Source organism: Heterocephalus glaber, unplaced genomic scaffold (genome assembly GCF_053883595.1).
Source record: "Heterocephalus glaber isolate CG9 unplaced genomic scaffold, H.glaber_assembly_v1.0 deba00001577, whole genome shotgun sequence".
NCBI lineage: Eukaryota > Metazoa > Chordata > Mammalia > Rodentia > Bathyergidae > Heterocephalus > Heterocephalus glaber.
The window spans coordinates 250,348-270,385 of NW_028258358.1; positions in this window are offsets into that span (position 1 = coordinate 250,348).

The window sequence follows — 20,038 nt, forward strand, 5'->3', positions numbered from 1 at the left end:
TTATCATATTCTTTTAACATGTCAAAGCATACAAAACAAACAGAAGAATTTCATTCAATGCAATCAAAATGAAAAATACCTTCAGAACTTGAGATTGCCCTTGTGAAATAATTGCTTCTGGAAAGAAAAAGGAAAAAACGAAATGAGTAGTACCAATTAATACATTTTGGACCAAAGTGAATTGCCTAGTGCACCCTCAATGAATCTTTTATAAGTGTATGTCTTTTGGTTTCAAAACATTTTCATTTACTGTAGACTATAATAAAATTCCTGTCATCTATGTATGATTTGTAAGAATCTAATAAAGGAGATTATGTCCTATACTCAACTTCTGTAGATATAATCTAAAGATTATTGTGTCCTATAGTCTCATTATCATAGTGAAAGCTGTATAGTTTAGTAATACTTATTGTTTTGAATGACTTATCCAGGGGATATAACATGGCTGAATAGAAGAGGAGCCAAGTCGGAGGTACTCAGAGAATATCAACTAAAAACACAGGCAATTAGAAAAAAGGGAGGACATGCATCCTCTTGCCAAAATCAATCTGAAATAACAGACTTTTAGATTTAAAAAAAAACATAAACATAGGACTTTCTATCTTAATTCCTCTTGTTTTTCCCAATCCCCTCCCCTCCCTACAACCCCTCTTCCCCTCCTTATTTACAAAAATTTGTTTCCATTTTCCTTCTTTTATCATTTTCTTTTTATTTCTCCTTCCTCTCTTTAACCTTCAACCCTCCCTAGTTCCTTTTTCCTTTTGAAGAGTTTCTTACAATTTCACATTATTTTACATTTTGGAGCTTATTTACACTTTAAATTTCTCACACCAGAGAGACAATGCAATATTTGTACATATGTCTAATTTATTTCACTTAAGAGTATGGTCTCAAGATGCATCCATTCAGCTATAAATGTCTCAAGTTCATCTTTCTTTATGCCTGAGTAGTACTCCATTGTACAGAAAAATCTTTTTCATCCAGTCATCAGTTAATGGGAATTTGGGTTGTTTCCAAGATTTATCTATTACAAACTGTGTTGCTACAAACATGGGTATGTATATATTGTATATTGCTTTTAATTCTTTCATAAAGATACCTAGAAAGGGACTAGCTAGTTTCTCTGCTGAATCCTACAAGAAATTTAGAGAAAATCTAATGCCACTACTCCTGAAAATCTTTGACAAAATTGAGAGGGAAACAGTGCTTCCAAAATCATTCCTAGAAGCAAGTATTAACCTAATAGCACCCAGAGAAGGATCCAATCAAAAAAGAGAACTACATGCCAATTTCTCTAATGAACAGACTCAAAATACCTCCATAAGATACTGGCAAACAAAATTTAGAAAATCATCAAGAATATTATACACCACAACCATGTAAGATTCATCCCAAGGATCAAGGGATGGTCCAACATATCCAAATCAATAAATGTAATATGCCATATCCACAAAGGCAAGGGCAAAAATCATATGATCATCTCAATAGATGCACAAAAAAGTATCTGACAAAGCCCAACATCCATTTCTGATAAAACTTTAGAGAAAATTGAAATAGATAGTCTTTACCTCAATCTGATAAAAGCCATCTATGATAAACCAACAGCCAACATAATACTAAATGGTCAAAAACTAAAAGCTTTAACTCTAAAATCAGGAACAAGACAAGGATTTCCACTATCAACACTTCTATTCAATGTACTTTTGGAAACATTAGCCAGAGCAATTAGACAAGAGAAAGAAATAAAAGGAATAAAGATAGGAAAGGAAGAATTTAAATTATCATTATTTTCAGATGACATGACTCTACACATAAGACCCCAAAAATTCTGCCAAAAAGCTTCTAGATTAATAACCAAATTCAGTAGTGTAGCCAGATCCAAAATCAATACCATACACAAATAACCAACTTACTGAGAGAGAAATTAGGGAAACAACACCTTTCAAAATAGCATCAAAAAAATGAAGTACTTAGGAATGAATCTAACAAAGGAAGTAAAGGATCTTTACTTTCAAAATTACAGTACTTTTCTTCATATTTGAAATTATCGATTATTCATGTGGGAGGGGAAGGGAAAAGGAAAAGAGGGAAAGGAGAAATTATGAGAAAAGAAAAAAATGGAAACAAAGTCTATGTAAATATGGAAGGGTGGAGGAGGTGAAGGGTGCATAGGTAATGGGGAAAAAATAAGAACCAGGATACATCATGTATAGGTACAAGCACCCAATGATAAATGTAAATGTATTGTATACCTAAAATGTACCAATAAAATAATTGAAGGAAAAAAATTACTGTACTTTTAAAAAGGAAATTAAAGAGGATATCAACAAATTGGAATATATCCCTTTCTCATGGTTAGGAAGAACCAACATAGTAAAAATGACCATACTCTCAAAATTGTTTTACAGATTTAATGCAATCCCAATCAAAATACCAATATCATACCTCATAGAACTAAAATTCATTTGGAACCAGAAGAGACTTATACTAGCAAAAACATTTCTGGGCAACAAAGGCAAGGCAGGGAGTATCACAACCTCTGACTTGAAATTATATTACAGAGCCACTGTGATAAAACAGCATGATACTGGCAAAAAACAAAATAAAACAAAAAGAAAAAAAAAAAAAAAACCTTGAGGAGCAATAGAACAGAATAGAAGATGAAGAAACAACTTCAAACACACCCAACCACTTTGTCTTCAAAACCAGGCCAAACACTTTGACTGGAAGAAAGACAGCCTCTTTAATAAATGGTACTGGAAAAAGTGGCTATCTGCATGCCAACAATGACTAAAACTAGACCCACATCTCTCCCCAAGTGCTAAACTAAAATCAGTGGATCAATGATCTAAATCTTAAAAGAGAAACACTAAATCTGCTGAAAGAGAGAATATGTGGAACTCTTGAAGACATAGTTGTAGGCAAAGACTTCACAAACAAAACCCCAATTGCTTCGGAAATATTACAAAGAATACACAACTGGATCTCATCTTATTAAAATGCTTTTGTACAGCAAAAGAAACCACCAACAGAGTAAAGAGACAAGCAACAGAGTGGGAAAATTTTTTTTTCAGCTATTCCTCAGACAAATGACTGGTATCCAGAATATATAAAATAGTGAAGAAAAATCACCCCCACTCAGAGTTAAAGACCTAATCCAAAAATGGACATGGGAGATCAATATATTCTTCTCAGTTAAAGAAGTACAAATGATTAATAAATATGTGGAAAATGTTCAACATCACTGATGGTTCTAAAGATGCAAATTAAAACAATGCTGAGATTCCATCTTATTCCAGAAAGAATGACTATTATCAAGAAATCAATCAGTAACATCATAGTAGGCATGATGAGAAAAAGGAACTCTTCTCTGCTGTTGGTGGAGGTGCAGACTGGTGCTACCACTTTGGAAATCAGTATGGAGATTCCTCAGAAACCTGGGGCTAGAGTTTTCATTTCCATTCCCCTTCTCAGCGTCTTTCTGAAAAAATTTCTGCTGTGGAGACAAGCACCTTTGCTCATGTCACTACCAGGGCTTGTCCCTGCAATAGCATCTGTGCTGAAGCTAGCTACCTCCTCTGTCCATCACTATGTTTCTCAAAGCACTATTATTTATTCTTCCTCTACCTGTGTCACATCAAAATGATTCTCAAATCCTTACCCATGTATAGTTGCTCTATAGCTGTCAGACATGCTGTCTGGTCACATGTATACATGTCCTGTTTTTAAAATATAAATTATTAAAGTGTGTATAGATACTTTTCAAAAAATAATTAAAAGCCTCATACCACCGGGATGTATGCACATCCATGTCATAGCAATACAGTTTGTGTTTGCTAAATATTGGAAAACCCAAATGTTCGCCAACGAATTAATGGATAAAGAAGATGTGGGGTTTAGAATGGAATACTACTCAGACTTAAAGAATAATAAACTTAAGACACTTACAACTAAATGAATGCACCTTGAGACTATACTCTTAAGTGAAATAAATCAGACACACGTGTAATATCACATTGTTTCTCTGGTATGAGAAAAAAATTTAAATAAAAAAGAAAGTGTATAATAGATTCTGTGAAGTGGAAGAAAATGTTCAAATAGGAAGGGACACAGGGAGAGAGGGAAAGAAAGGGAAAATAAAAAAAAGAAAAGAAAGATAAAATGGAAGCAAAGCTCTTGTAAATAAGGAAGAGGGGTAGAAGGAAGAGGAGGAGAATGGGAAAATAAATAAAAATCAAGATATATCATGTACAGGTATAAATTCCATATAATGAATGTGATCACTGTGTGTATCAAAATTGTACCAACAAACTTAATTAATGATAAATGAAAGTTATTTCATAGTAATGACAGATAATAGAGACAACTAAAGGGAGAAATGTCAAGGTGACCAGTGAATAGAAAATATCTTATATGGATTAAAATTTGAATCAATTCATATTTAAGTATTGTACATTATATATCTGATAAATTCTAAAACTTTAGAACAGAATAAATTTCAAAATGCAGTATTATTTCTTTGTAGGTAATGCTATTATTTTAAACAGTCCAAAGCTGAGTTAATAGATTCGGGACACAATTTATGATTACTTTGTAAATATAGTTAATGCTTTCTTCACTGTACTGATTTCTCTTAAATATTTAATATATAGTTTAACAACATGATGCAAACATGATTTAAAATTTGTTAGTATTGGCCTAAGTTTACCTTCATTAGCAAAGTCAAGATAATTAACATATAAATCACTCAAAACAATTTCATATTCTCTGCTGAAATCCTTCATCCTTACATTTCCTTGTTTTCTTCTAACATGAGAAAACTCTGATCTGTTGGTTTTTAACTATAAAATATCTTATAGTTTCTTAGAGTTTTGTATATAAATGTTCTGCTACTTTACTAAGCAGAATTATTTTTTATTCATCAATATTACTGCAGATATCAGTTGTTCCTCTTTTTGTTGTTGATAATATGATATAGCATGGATATATTATTTTTAAAAATTTTATTATGTTTTTCATTTGCCTCAGGATTATTTCTCCTTTTGAGCTTTTAAATGCTTTGAAAATTTATTTGCATGTCTCCACACATACATTTGGTATTGAACACTTAGGGTAATATATAGTAATGGATGACTCTGTCTTTGCTAGGATAAGCATTTGAAGAAAGTACCAAACTCTCTCTGAAGTAATTTTACCATTTTACATGTACTTAAAAAGTGCATGAATTTTATAATATCTCCAAAATCTTCCCAACATTAGGTAGAGTTAGTTTTTCAATGTAGACATAAAGGCAGATGTGTAATATTTGGAAAGTGCATTTTAATTTGCTTTTCTCAAATGAGTAATAATGTTAATCATTTTTCTTGTGTTTACTTGCCACCTGTGACTTGCATTTGGTTACATGCCCATCACATCTCTTGCACACCTGTTTTTGTATAGTTTATTTTCTTATACTTGATTTTTAAATTTTGTTTGCATTTACTTTTAAGTGACACAAAATAAAAATTGTGCATATTTATGGGATACTATGTGACATATTTATTGAACATGTATACAATGTATAATGTTTTAATGCAGGTAAACATTTAAATGTCTTAAACACTTATCGTTTCCTTATGTTAACAATTAAAAATCATTTCTTCTACCTGTTAAATATATATCAGTTTATTACTCAAAATAGCAGAAAATATTTTGTAAACTGTATATCTGATAAACTTAGCATTCAGAATATTTAAGGAACATAACAAAGGTAAGGAGCAAAAAACCCCAACCCTAACATCATTTGTTTAAAAAAATGGGCAATAGGCTTAAATAGACCTTTCTCAAAATAAGACATGTATATTACCAGCAGCTATAGGAAAAAAAAAAGCATGTTTAACATCACCGATCATCAGAAAAATTCAAATCAAATCCACAATAAAACATTACCTCACCCTAATAAGAATGGCTATTATGAAAAAAATTAAAGATAGTAAAGTGAGGGATAGGATTTGAGAAAAATGATGCGACAGTATAAGCTCTTGAAAAAGAAATAGAAAATTATGAAAATAAAACAAAATATCTTATATAGAGAGAAAAATAGTTCAAATGCCAGTGGGTTTCTCTTCAGAAATCATAGAAATAAGAAAGAAGAGTCACATTTGTCATTGGCTCTAAGAAAAGAAGTAACAGCCCTGATCCTCATGTCCAATAACAGTATTCTTCACAAATGAAGGGGAAGTCAAGAGAATATCAGAGAAAGAAAAAAATAATAAAATACATAAACATCATACCAACCCAAGAAAATTATTTAGTGGAGTTACCTAACAAAAACATAAGCAAATAAAAACAAATAAAAGGTAAGATATCAAAAAGGAAGAAGAAACAATAAATATTGGATAAATATTTCTCTCTGTTGTTTTTAAAATAGTATTTCATAGTGGAAGCAATAATACAATGCTGTATAATGTTTATAAGTATATGTAGAGAAAATATTTAAGGTCATATTTTATAAATTAAAACAGATGAGAAATGATAAAAGTAGTTAATATTTTTATTTAGCAAACTGATAAAATGATTATTAAGCCACTTTTCTATTATAATACATACATGAGTTAATTAAATTGTAAAGGAACATTTTTATTTCGGTGCATGCTTTTGGAGGTTTCAGTTTAAGATCAGTTGACTCTGTTGTTTTTGGTCTGTTTAACAGATAGGACATCAGGGCAGGAATATGTGGCAGTCAAAATTGCTCACCTCATCATGAGCCAAAGAGCAATGAGAGAAGGAAGGGGCAGTAATCTCTAAGTATTCTTCTACTCTATGAACCCAGTGACCTAAAAACATTTCTACCTCTTAAGGCTTTTGCACTTCTCAATAAGATCACCCTGGGAACCAAGTCTTTAACATAGATATCCTTAGGAAATATTTAAGATGAAAACTTAGCACTCTATCCCTAGCTCCTAAAGGTTTATGTCCATCCCACAATACAAACTGCATGCAGTCAATCTAACAGTTCTCATTCTTGACTGTTCCAACCTTGCTGAAGAGTTTAACTCCAAAAAGAGTATAACTCTTTTTATACAAAGACGGAAATAAAAAATAATCACGAATCAGGTGAAAACAAAAGTGAAACTCATCAGGGCAATCATTAAATCTTAAAATATCCTTGTGCTAGTCAACTTACCTGTTGCTGAGACATAATGCCTGATATCTACAATTTAATGGAGGAGAGGTTTAACTTAGCTCATAGTTTTAGCATGTTCAGTATATGGCATGCAGGGTCCAAGGTAGGAACATGATGGAAAAAGAGAATGTCAGAACAAAGCTGCTTAATTTATGGTGGACAGGAATCAGAGCAGAAGAGGAGCAACAAAAAGCAAGAGATAAGGGACACTTCTATAAACCCACCTAGAAACACCCAAATACTACTCCATCATTCCTCCCAGGCAGATCCCAACATTGACACTGTCAAGTTCAAGTTTCACTTCACAGCCCTTGTCTACCTGACACCAAAACACATGTCCTTAAACTGCATTTAACCCACAAATAAGTCTAAGTTCATATTGTGCCTAACATGATATAGTTTCCTTATCTATAACATAAGGCACAATAATTTCTTTCCCAAAGTCTCAGTTGTTCTGGGATTTTTCAAAAGTCCAAATCAAAGTTTCATCTGAGACTCAAGATAAACTATTAGTTGTGAACCTCTCTAAGAATTAAACAACAACAAAAAAATTAAACACAGTTTACATAGTCACAGAATACAATGGTACATGGTAAAGTGTAAGCATTCCTATTCCAAAAAGAAGAAAGGGGGGGATAGAAAAGAACTACCAAGGCAAATTTGCAACCCAGCAGGGCAAACGTTAAGTCCTATATCTCCTTATCCTGCATCTAAATCACACAGTAAAAATGTGAGTTCCACAGAGCTTGGGCAGCCCTAGCTTATGGTTATAGGGGTTGGCAATTATAGCCTACATGGCCTCTCTATTGGCTGGCTCCACTCATGGCTGTAGCTTTCCTCAGCAGATGTTCCATGTTCTGGCATCTCTAATTTCCGGGGGTCTCTACTGCACCTTTGGATTCATACTGTCCTCCAAGGGGCTCCTTGCCTGTCCTCCCAGAACTTCTTTTGAAATCCTAGGGGAAACTTTACTGATCCAACAACTCTTTCATTTTACATGCTTCTAAAACCAGAATCACATGGATGATATCATGATTTGTCAACACAGTGAGTAGTAAATAGGGCCCTTGACCAGGCACTGGTAGCATCTATATGCCTTAATGATCGAGCATGGTGAAACCTGAGAACCAACCCCTTCAACAGTCATTTTTGTGTAAAATTCCCAGAGCTTCTTGTCTCAAATAAAAGGTTTGCAATTTTGCACCTATGAACCTGTGATATGTGCGGTTTTACTGATTCTTTTGATGCCTTCGAAGCATATTTCATCTTGCTCTTGTACAAAGTACTTGTCTATTTAATGGTACTAATATCTTGAGCTGCCATACCTTTTTAGCCCCAAATTTACAAACGGTTCCTCCTTGGCAAAAATTTAAACTTTTCATTTTTTTCTGCCCTGCATTTTCACCCGTTATGTTTATCAATTTATCTTAAAGTAGCTGGCAGTACCTATTAAATAGCCTGTATGTTGGACTATTTTAAACACTTTTCCACTAGATCAACTAGTCAACTTCATTTAATCTGAGTCTTTTGCAAAGTTTTTGAACTTAGGCAAATTGCAGACAAATATCTACCAGACCAAAACACACATGGCCACTAATTCAACTGCTGAAAGAGTACTTATATCCAAGTGAAAATTCCTGAAACTGGCTTTTGTTATTTGCATTCCTATCAATATTCTGGTCTTCTTAACTTCAATAAGAATCATCCAGTAGGCTCTATTTATGATTTTATAAGGTTTCTTTATCCTGCATCTCCAAACCTTTCCAATCTCCTCTCCCAAACTGTTCAGAAGGTTTCTAAATCATATCATCAGTTATAGTCATAACAATGCTATAACTTCTCTGGTACTGATTTTTCTGTATTAGTTTTTCCATTGCTGAGATGAAATACCTAACACCCCACATTCAAAGGAGAATTATAATTTAACTCATGGTTCATGTGACTCAATATATAATAGGCAGGGTCCAAGGCAAAAACATGAAGGTGGAAAAGATTAGTAGAACAAAGTTGCTTGCTTCATTGTGTCTGAGTAGCACAGCAAGGAACCAACACTGGAGAGGAACTTGTGAGGGATTACACATAGACCCCCAAGGGCACACCTGCATGACCAAACCATATACCCTGAAGTGTGCTCCACCAATGACTGGGCAGATTTCTAACCTGATTAAGTTGACATTGTCATTTTTAACCACCACATACTATATGCAACATCTACAGTTTACTGTAGCATTACATGTGCTTCCAAGAGTTTAGGCAGTGTCATCTCTATCGCCTTGTTGCTTGGAACCCATGTAACTGTTGTCTCAGGCTCATTCTGTGTCCTGCCCACAACACCCTGGCTAAGATTTGAACATGGCTAGTGACTTTATCTTCTGGGATTCTCCACTGTAGCTTCAGCTTGACTCCTCTCGCTTCATAACACACTATCCCACAAGAGGCAACTTGTGGGAACTCTGATTCTGTAACACACTAAACTTTTCTTTGAAATCTTCATGGAAGTTATCATGATGCCAAAACTCTGAGATGATGCATGCCTGCAAAACCAGTATCCATAGATGATGCCAAGTTCTGCTACTGGCATGAATTACACCTGCACCCACTACAACCATGGCTGTAACAGCCTTTGTGTGCAACCACTTGAATACAGGTGAATGGTCCTTAAATGGGTCTGTATAAGCAAGACAACTTAGGTCATTTTACCAAAAATAATTAGTCCTGCAAAGATTCTGAAGCAAATTTACATTTCTGTACTTTCAAACTTGTAATGATTCTTGAGACACCTTGAAGACATTTTTTCCTATGAACCTTGTGCAAAGAAATCACTCTAATTTTCACTATTTAAATATTCCTCCTTGACTACAAATTACACATACACACACACACGCACACACCTGCACACGCCTTTCAGATCAAACTGCAAAATTTTCAAATCTTCCAGCTCTTCTCATTTTTGCTCCTGACTCTGACTGAAAATTTGACTAATGGCTGCCAGGAATACCATATCAATGCTTGAATGCTGTATTGCTTTGACGTTTTTTCTGCCAGATAAATTATTCCAATAACTTTAAGCTCAGCTTTTCACAAGTATCAGGGCATAGACAAAATGCACACTTATTCTTTGCTCTAGTGTTGCAAAGGTACCATTTAGTCTGATTGCCAATAGGGTCCCATTTCCATCTGAAATTTCATCAGCATAAACTTCACTGTCTACACTACTATCTTTATTCTGGTCCTTTGAGTCCCAATCAGAACCTTAACATACAACATTCTAGAATTTTTCTAGCTTCCTCCTCCAAACTCTTCCATATTACTTCCATAAAATATTTCCAAAAGCTTCTTTGTCAGGTATATAATTTCATACCATAAAATTTGTTTCACCTCTTCCGTATGAATTTTATGTATTGGTCAATGTCCTGTTACTATAACAAATACCTAAATACATAACTTATAATGAGAAAATGTTTATTTTTAATCATGATTTTGGAGGTTTCAGCCATGTTCAGCAGGGCACAATGCATGAATGATTTCCTCTGTTGTTTCTTTGGCCCTGTGAAAGACAGTCCATCTTGGTGGGAGAATGTGGTGAAGTAAAACCACTTCCCTCCTCGTAAACCAGTAAATAAAGAGAAAAAGAAGGGAGAAAGAGTGCCATATTCCTCTGCAAATGTTTAGCCATAATGACATAAAGACCTCACGCTAAGCTTTACTTCTTAAATATTCCACTATCCCCCAATATAACACCATCGACAACAAGCCTTTACCATGTGAGCCTTTGGCAGAGCACTCTAGATCTAAAGGACAATAAATGGCAACATTAAGAGTGCAGTAAGTTTTGCATATATACATATATGGCATTAGCTGTAATTATCATTAGGAAAGCTATTCAACAATATACATTAAGGGGCCAGGGATTTGCTCAGTGGCACTGTGCCTACCACAGAAATGCAAGATCCTGAGTTCGATCCACAGTACCCCCCCCCCAAAATATATATACTAAAAACCACTATAGGGAAATAAAAATGCATTTTTTAAATGTTTCCAAATAGAAATTATGAAGTGAGAAAATAATAGTAAAAAAATTAATCAGAAATGAATAAATGCAAAATTATAGTTACAAACTTCAAGACCTCCCTGTCAAGATATGATGAAACAACTCTTGAGAAAACCAGCAATGATTTACAAAAACTTGAAAATATCAACCAATAGGGTTTAATTCACATTTATAGAACTTTACCCAAAAACTGCAAAATACACATTCTTTTGTAGTAAAAAATAAGCTTACAAAATAGATCATATCCTATACTTTAAAATAAACCACAAAAATTCAAAAAAAAATGAAGTCATGTAAATTTTATTTTCCAATAGTGGAATCATACTACAAACTACTCACTGAACAATAACAACATTTCTGAAAACATAACAAAATAAAATAATATGCTTTTATAGAACTCCTGGGTCCAAAGATGTCTGGGCCAGGGAGCAGGGGTAAACACAAAATATGTTTTTTTTAAACCCAATTAATATATGACATATCAATATCTGTGAGATAGGATTATAGCATAAATGAGAGCAATATTTACTGCAGTAAATGCATACATTAGAAAAACTAAAACTTCCAAGTAAGTGTTGTAAACTGCCACTACAAAGATCCTTTAAAGGGAATATAAGCTAAGCATGGCTGTGCATAACTGTAATTCCAGCACTGTTGGAGGCTGAGCCAGGAGTATCAGGAGTGTGGGTACAGACTTGGCAGCTTAGTACTTAATGAGCTCTTGTCTCAAAATAAAAAATAAAAAATAAAAAATGGAGGGCCAGGAATTTAGCTCACTGGTTCCACCACCTACCTCGCAAGTGCAAGGTCCCCAGTTTTATCCCTGGTACCAAAATAATAATAATTAATAATAATAATAATAATAAAATAAAATACAATAAAATTAAAAAATAGACTGGGGATGTAGTTCAGTGTAAGGGCGTAACAATAACCCTAAAAGAAAGTATATAACTAACTATTTAAATAACTAATAAAAAAGCAAAAATAAATGAAATTGAAATCAAATATCAATAGAGAAAAATCGGTGATGAAAAGATGTTTCTTTGTATAATTTAATAAAATCTGCAAATGTATAGCAAGACTAACAAAGCACAAAAAGAGAGAAGTCATAAATTAGTAATAGAATATATTAAATGGGAGATTCCATTGTAAATTTTGTAGAAATTGAAAGGATAAAAAGGAATATTATAAAAAAATTCTGTGCACATAAATTTCATAACTTAAACAAAACAGACAAATCCTCAAAAAACATAAACCACTACAAAAAACTCACCCAAATTACACAAAAATCCTTAACAATATATTTGCATATAGAATTCTTCAAGACATAGCAACAATTTCATAAGATGATTGTCTGTAGACATTTGAAGAGATTGATCTCTGAATCTCTGGCTCAATATTTGAAAATCAGTCACCATAACCCATTATATTAGCAGGTAAGAGAGTAAAAATCACCTGATCCTATCCTCAATGCTGAAAACACGTTTTATGAAATTAAAGAGACATTCAAAATGTTACAGATTGAATTTGGCGTCCCCGAACCCATATGTTGAAAGTCCAGCCCCCATTATTATTGTATTTGGAGAGAGGACTTTTAGGAGTTAATTGAGGTTAAATGAAATGATAAGAGAGGCATCCAAACCCAATAGAATTGTTTGCTTTCTATGAAGAGAAAGAGAAGGAGATGACTCTCCATGAAATACATACCAACTAAATGTCATGTGAATGAAGACACAACAATAATGGGAACATAAGATGTTTCCAAATCAGGAAGAAAACTCTTAGCAAAACCTAAATATGATAAAAGATGTTAAGACATACATTTCTGTTATTGAAGCCACCCAGTCTATTATTTTGGTATGGAAGAACAAGCTGCTATAGACATATGCTAAAAATCTTGCAAAAATATGAATAAGACGTCAATATGGTAAGGATACTCAACAACAACAAAAAATCAATAGTTAGCATTACACTTATATATCACAGATTGAATGCTCTCTAAAATTAGAAACAAAGCAAAAATATCTGCTCTCCTCACTTTTAATATAGTACTGACACTTCCAGTTCTCACAATATGATTTAAAATATTATCAAAGGCATAGAGAACAGGAAGATGTGAGATTATCTCCACTGGTACATGACATTGCCTATATTGAAAAATAAAAATCACAAAGAATCTCCAAAAAACTCATAAAACTAACTATCAAATTGAGAAAAGTCATAGGATACAAGATAAATATTTAAAATTCAATCATATATTATGCACTGCCATGAATACCTGAATATTAATAATAATTTAAATATATTATGTACAATCACAAAAAAAGAAGAAAAGGAAGAGGGATAATAAGTATAAACACAAAACATACACAACACCTACATGGTTGAAACTACAAAAGGCTGCTCAAAGACTTATTTTTTAAAATCTTAACAACTGGAGTGATACATGTTCAGGAAATGATAGATGCTAATTTTCTCCAAATTCATATTCAGCTTTGGATGAGATTCCTGTTAAACCTTAAGCACGTTTTCTGTAAATATAAACAAGATTAATTTGATATTTATATTAAAAGGCAAGGAACTACAACAGATAAAATAATTTGAATTAGAATATAGTGGGAGAAATAAATTTATTCAATTTCAAGATTTATTATAAAGCTGTGGCAATCGAGCACTCCTGCTGGAGGGATTGGCACATAGGTCAATGGAATAAAATTAAGAACCCAGAAATAACTGCGTACAAATATGCAAAATTGAGTTTTACCTAAAGTGAATGAGCAATTCAGTGGAAAATTAGAAGCTTTTGCACATCTAGTGATAAAGATAGTGAACATCCATATTCAGAAAACTGAACCTTGAGCTAAGTATCATACCATGTGAAAGAAAAGATTAAAAGAAGCTTTTATAAAAAACATGGAAGATATTTGAGGACTATGGCTAAGTAAAATTTGTGCAACTAAAACTAAAAATACTATAAATAAAATAAAGATAATTATTATCTGGACTTCATTTTAAAAAGACCCCTGTTAAGAATAGTGACACTCTACACACTGGGAATAATGCAAATATATATATATGTATATTATATATATTTCTCAATATATATATCAATATATTATAATTATGTCTATATGCATATATGTATTCACCATTATGTGTAAATATATAAATGTTATATTTTAGTTAATTTCAAACATTACCATTGAGACAAAGTGTCAAGATTATATGGGATCTCTTTGCATTATGACTTTCATCTTGATGTAAAATTATAATTATATCTAAATTAACAGTTTAGTTAAAAGTTAAATAGCCAGATATATATTGGCTATAACTGTTGACAGCATAATTCTATGCTACAGTTATTATGTCCTATGCTTATGTCTTTCCCTCTAATTAGTGAAGACTTTCAGCACATAGACATTAATAAGTTTATATGGTATAAATGGAGCATCTAATACATGACTAATAATATAAGTACTCAATAGATTTTAAAATGGTAGATTTTAAAATACATTTTATAGACATTTCATATTTTATGTTTTCTTTTATTAGCTAAATACAGTACTTAGGCTCACTGGCCAAAATAGAAATTTTATCTTTTCACATCCATAGTCCCAGCAAAGAACTCTTGGTATGTGAGTTTAACTATATAAATATTCAATGCACAGTAAAAGAAAATATGCATTGACCATGCTGGCATTATGGATGAGATTCTGTACTATAAATTGATCCATTAATACAAGTCCCAAGAGAGTTGATCAACTTTTCCTGTAAAGAAATATGTCCCAGTCTATTAGAGTACCTGAAGGGTAGAAGTTTATGCTTGTCATTGAAGCCAAATGCTAAGATTACTGAAAAAGTAGATAGAACAGAAGGAGGAAATCTGGAAACATTATTTTTAAAGGATACATTAATTTGTTAGTGAACAGGAAGTAACAGCCACTGTGTAGTGGTTTTGGAATTAAAACCAGAATCTGAATGGAGAACAGTCTATAGAAAGCAAGAACATTTCCCTTGAAAAAGATTTTAGGAATACATAAAATTCCAAGTTAGAAACTCCAAAAAGGAACAAATTTGGAAGTCAAATTTCAAAACTATATAAAAAGAGATGTAAATTAAATTAGCAGGATAAAATTAATCCTGAACCTTTCATAAATGTAAGTCACAATATTCTTGAGTATATTCTCTCTCAGTGATCTCTCTCTCTCTCTCTCTCTCTCTCTCTCTCTCTCTCTCTCTCTCTCTCTCTCTCTCTCTCATACTAGCGTTTGAACTCAGGACCTTGTGCTTGCCAGGATGGTATAGCATCACTGAGCTGCATCCCTGGCCACCCAGTGAACTCTTAACGAAATGTATTAATGCTCTTTATTCCATGTAAGGTGCTGATTCTATTTTATTTTATTTTTTGTGCCAGGGATTGAACGCAGGACCTTGCGCTTGAGAGGCAGGGGGTGAAACCAGTGAGCTAAATCCCTGGCCAGTCCTGATTTTAAATGTAGTTTCCTAGGCCTATAATAAAATATTATGATAAAGTCTATTGTGTGTATCAAGCACCTTTATTTCAACCGACAACCTGTATAATTATAATTCAGATAATGAGACCAAACTCAGAAAGGAACACTGTCCTACCCTTGAGATCTAAGCTTTCTAGAATGACAAAATGCTGAGGTACACAGTAAGTTGAAGTCCAGCCTGAATGACATAGCGAGAACTTGTCTCAACCTCTCCTCCCCAAGAAAGACAAAATGTCTCAATCTGTAGAGAAGATAAGTTGGGAGAGTTGGTTCTGGCAATATTTGCCAAAGCTACACTCAACATATATTCATTCAGTTATTATATTACAGGTTCTCCAACTACTCATTTTTCTTGCTTCTCACTAAACAGTGCTGAGAAGCATGTGCACATGATTGTGGGCAATGTTGCTGAATACCATGGAGAGCTATTTTTAATAATGGGTCACCTTTTTGACCTTAGAACTAGAAAAAACTAGGTTACTTCTCTAAGGTGCACTGATCATAACCCTTATAGGATTAACAGCAGTTCAGCTAAATGAGTGCACTGTGTAAATTACAGAAGTGGATATGCTATCAGTTTGCCTTCCTAACCTTCACTCAAGCTGGAGTCACTGTTTCCATTAATTCTTCATTTTCTCTAGTTAATTAACTACTTTATAGTTCAGTGACCTCATTTTAAAGAATAAAATAATAGTACCTTATTAATAAAAGGTGTTGTGATGTTTGATTACTTTTTCATGAAACTGCAGGATCAGTGAAAGAAATAATGCAAAACCTAAATCATGTTACTATTGCATTAAAATGTTTAAAGTTATAAAATTTATAATTAAAATATACTCACAAGAGACTAAGGCTTAAATGATATTATTTTATTATCATATTTGTGTAGACTATGTCTTTATTATCTATTTTAAATGTAGCCAAATTCTAATTGCTATTCCAGATGCTGCTTAAAAATTCTTTTCTATCCTTATAACATATACTCATGCTCTTTGGAATTGTAATATCTTGGGATAACTTCAAATGCCTTTGAAGGCTGATCAGGCTATATTCTACCTCTGATCACTACTACAATCAAAATCTACAGAGACAGCTTGTTTGAGGACAAGTTAAATAGATTGACAAAATTATCACGCTGATGACTGTTATGTATCTGGATTGCACCACGTTCTTTAGTCTCACCTTGCAGCATTAGGATATTTCTTGTAAGTAAAATAAATACCCATTTTTTGAAATAATGCTTACTGGAACTCCATGATATAATGATTCAGTTAATGTAGTAAAATTATTTTTAAAAAATGAAATAGTAATTGTGTTCTATATTACCAAGTAAAAGACTATGTCTCCATTTATGGGCTACTTTTCATATTGGTTCCAGAAAGTAAATGTGTGAAAGGCACGTTTATAGATATATAAATGTGTGCAATATTTATTTATAAATTTATTAGTCAAAACCACATTTTTAGCTGTCTCTACATTCTACATATTTAGCATGTGATCTATGGTCTTTCTGATTCACTTTGTTATGATGCACAGCCAGAAAGCTATGACCACCATCCAGTCTTTATAATTGCTCTGCTTAATATACAAATTCAAAAACACAGTCCTTAAGCCAATTACAAAATTAAGATATTTAAAACAAATTAAGAGCATTAGAAAATTCAAGTTATCTTATTAACTGCTATAAATTTAAAATAAAATTTTTCAATTATAAAAATTTGAAAAATACACATCATTTGTATAAGGAAGTTCTGAACAAAGACCATTTCTATATTAATAATGCCAATTAAGTGGAATATATATATATATATATATATAATATTTGGGAGCACTGGGAAAAAAATTCAGAAGAGTATATCTCTGAGCTACATCTTATCCTATTTATCCAATTTTGTTAATTTTTTATTTTGAGACAGGGTCTTGCCAAATTTAGCTTGTTATCCTCTTGCCTCAGCCTCCCAAATTTTGGGGATTACAGGGATGCAACATCACTCCAGACTGACTTTTAAAAAAATTAATTTAATAATTAAAAAGTTAAAACCCTAAAAGTAAATATTGTTTTTCCCAATCACAAAATAGCGAAATATATTTTTATATATTTATGTTAATTTTTATATATTTATATATTTATTTAATGATGAAATGCTAATTTCTGCACATATTTGTTAGTATAAACTTTTTGTATTTGTATTTAATATTTTCTTCTCTTTATTAATAAATCCTCAGGATGTTTTCTTAGGCTCTTTTCTAATTTTTTAACTTCCTGAAAATCTTATCTACTCTAGACCCATATTATTTGTACCTATGTTTATTTCTCCAAGCCTGATCAATATTGGGAATTCCAATCTACATACAAAATTACCTACTGGATACTACTACTTGGAATCCCATGGATGAATAAGAAACAGAACATCCAAAATGAAGAAATTTGTTTTATTTCTAAAATGTTCCCTATACTGATGAATGTTTTAACTATCAGCCTAGTTGGGCAAGTCAAACCTTGATGCACCACCTTACTCTTCACTTCCTTCATCTCTTAAAATTTACCAACATGTTAATTTCATTCCTCTTCCTAAATTGTTTTCCAGTCTCTCCATTCCCTTCCATCTCTCCATCCACAACACAGGCTGAAGTTATCATTTTCTCAGACCTAAATTCCCATAGCATCTTTTAAACTTATATCCCTTTTTCTATCCTTAAGCTTCTAAAATCTATTCCTCAATTACAGCAATAGTGATATTTCCTTAACAATTTCTGTTTGTGACAGTACACTGCATATGAATGCCAGAGGCTTTATTGATAAACTCATACTAGTTATCCTACATAAAATTTCCTTTGTAATTCTTTGCAAGTCTAGGAAAAAATTGAATGTTGATCAATATTCTGATTATATCATAGCCCTTTTCTCTACATCTACAATTATTTCAAGCAAAAGGAAATCTTTGGCTTCTACAAAATTCTTTTTCCTTTTAATAACAAAACGATGTTTCATGCATATGTTGCTATTCTTCTCACCTGTTTTACCTTCAAATCCATTGCAATCCTATACCAATACCAAAGTATCTAAGTCTGTTCTTACTGAAAACCTAAGTGCCTAAAAGACAAATAATCCTAATAGCAACTTTTTTTTTTCTGATCGGATTTTAGTCATGTACACAAGGTTTTCTATTCCCTCAATGCTAAAAAAAAAATTGTTCTCAGCTCTTGTAATAGTGTTCTTATTTTCTTATTTACTGATTGGCTGCCTTTTTCTAGATTATTTTACTGGATGTACCTTTTTGTGCTCTGTCCTTAAATATTGGTGGGTCATATACTAAATCAAAATCTTATTTTGCCCTTTATACAATATCACTAGATTATTTCACTCTGTCTTATAACTTTAAATGCCTTTTATGGGTTTATTAAAAAATTATAACACATTCTGCTAAATTCCATAATTATGCACTTAATTGCCTACTTAGAGTCTCCATTTAAATATGTTATTTCTCTTAACCATTTATTTCCCAAATTAGTACAAATTTTTATATATTTATTAAAACATCAATTGTACATATTAATGGATTTAGTGTGATTTTTCTATACATTCATAAAATGTACATTGATCATATCCAACCACCCTAGCCTATGTATATTTTTAAATAGTGTAAGCCATCATTACACAATTGCCTCCAAAGAATATTTGGTTCTATTTTTTCTAAAATTGACATGCTCAATATATTAGCAAATTCCTGAGATCCAAAGAGCTTTCCCTGAACTTCAAGATATTTTTAGTACCCTTAAAGTATACCTTATTATTTTGCTATAATTAAAGGAAATAAACATTGATAATAAGTATAGTGTCTATTTTTTATAATTATGATAGCAGAATTACCTATCAAATAAATATGTCTATAAACATTCAGATATTTTGAGTAAATTTTATAGTAGTTCATCTCTTACATTTCTTATTGTGCATATATATATGTATATTTCTCTTTTATTTGTCTGCAGTAGAGGTTGTTATTTTCAAAATTTCTCACAGAAGAAAATAGAGAAAATTTTGTCCAAATTTCTTGATCCACCGCTTCATATGTGCATAAAAACAACTGTACGACTTGCTAAAATGAAATTTCTGAGTCAGTAGTTTTTGACTAGGTCCTACAACTTTACATTTCCAAGAAGCTTCAAGATGAAGCAAATTTTGCTTATCTGACTACAATTTCAGAGACAACAGATGTCAAAGACAATATTCCAATGATTTGATGGAAATATTTTGATCAATAAGTCAAATAAAATTTCGGAAATCACAATGTTATTGAATATTTTTTC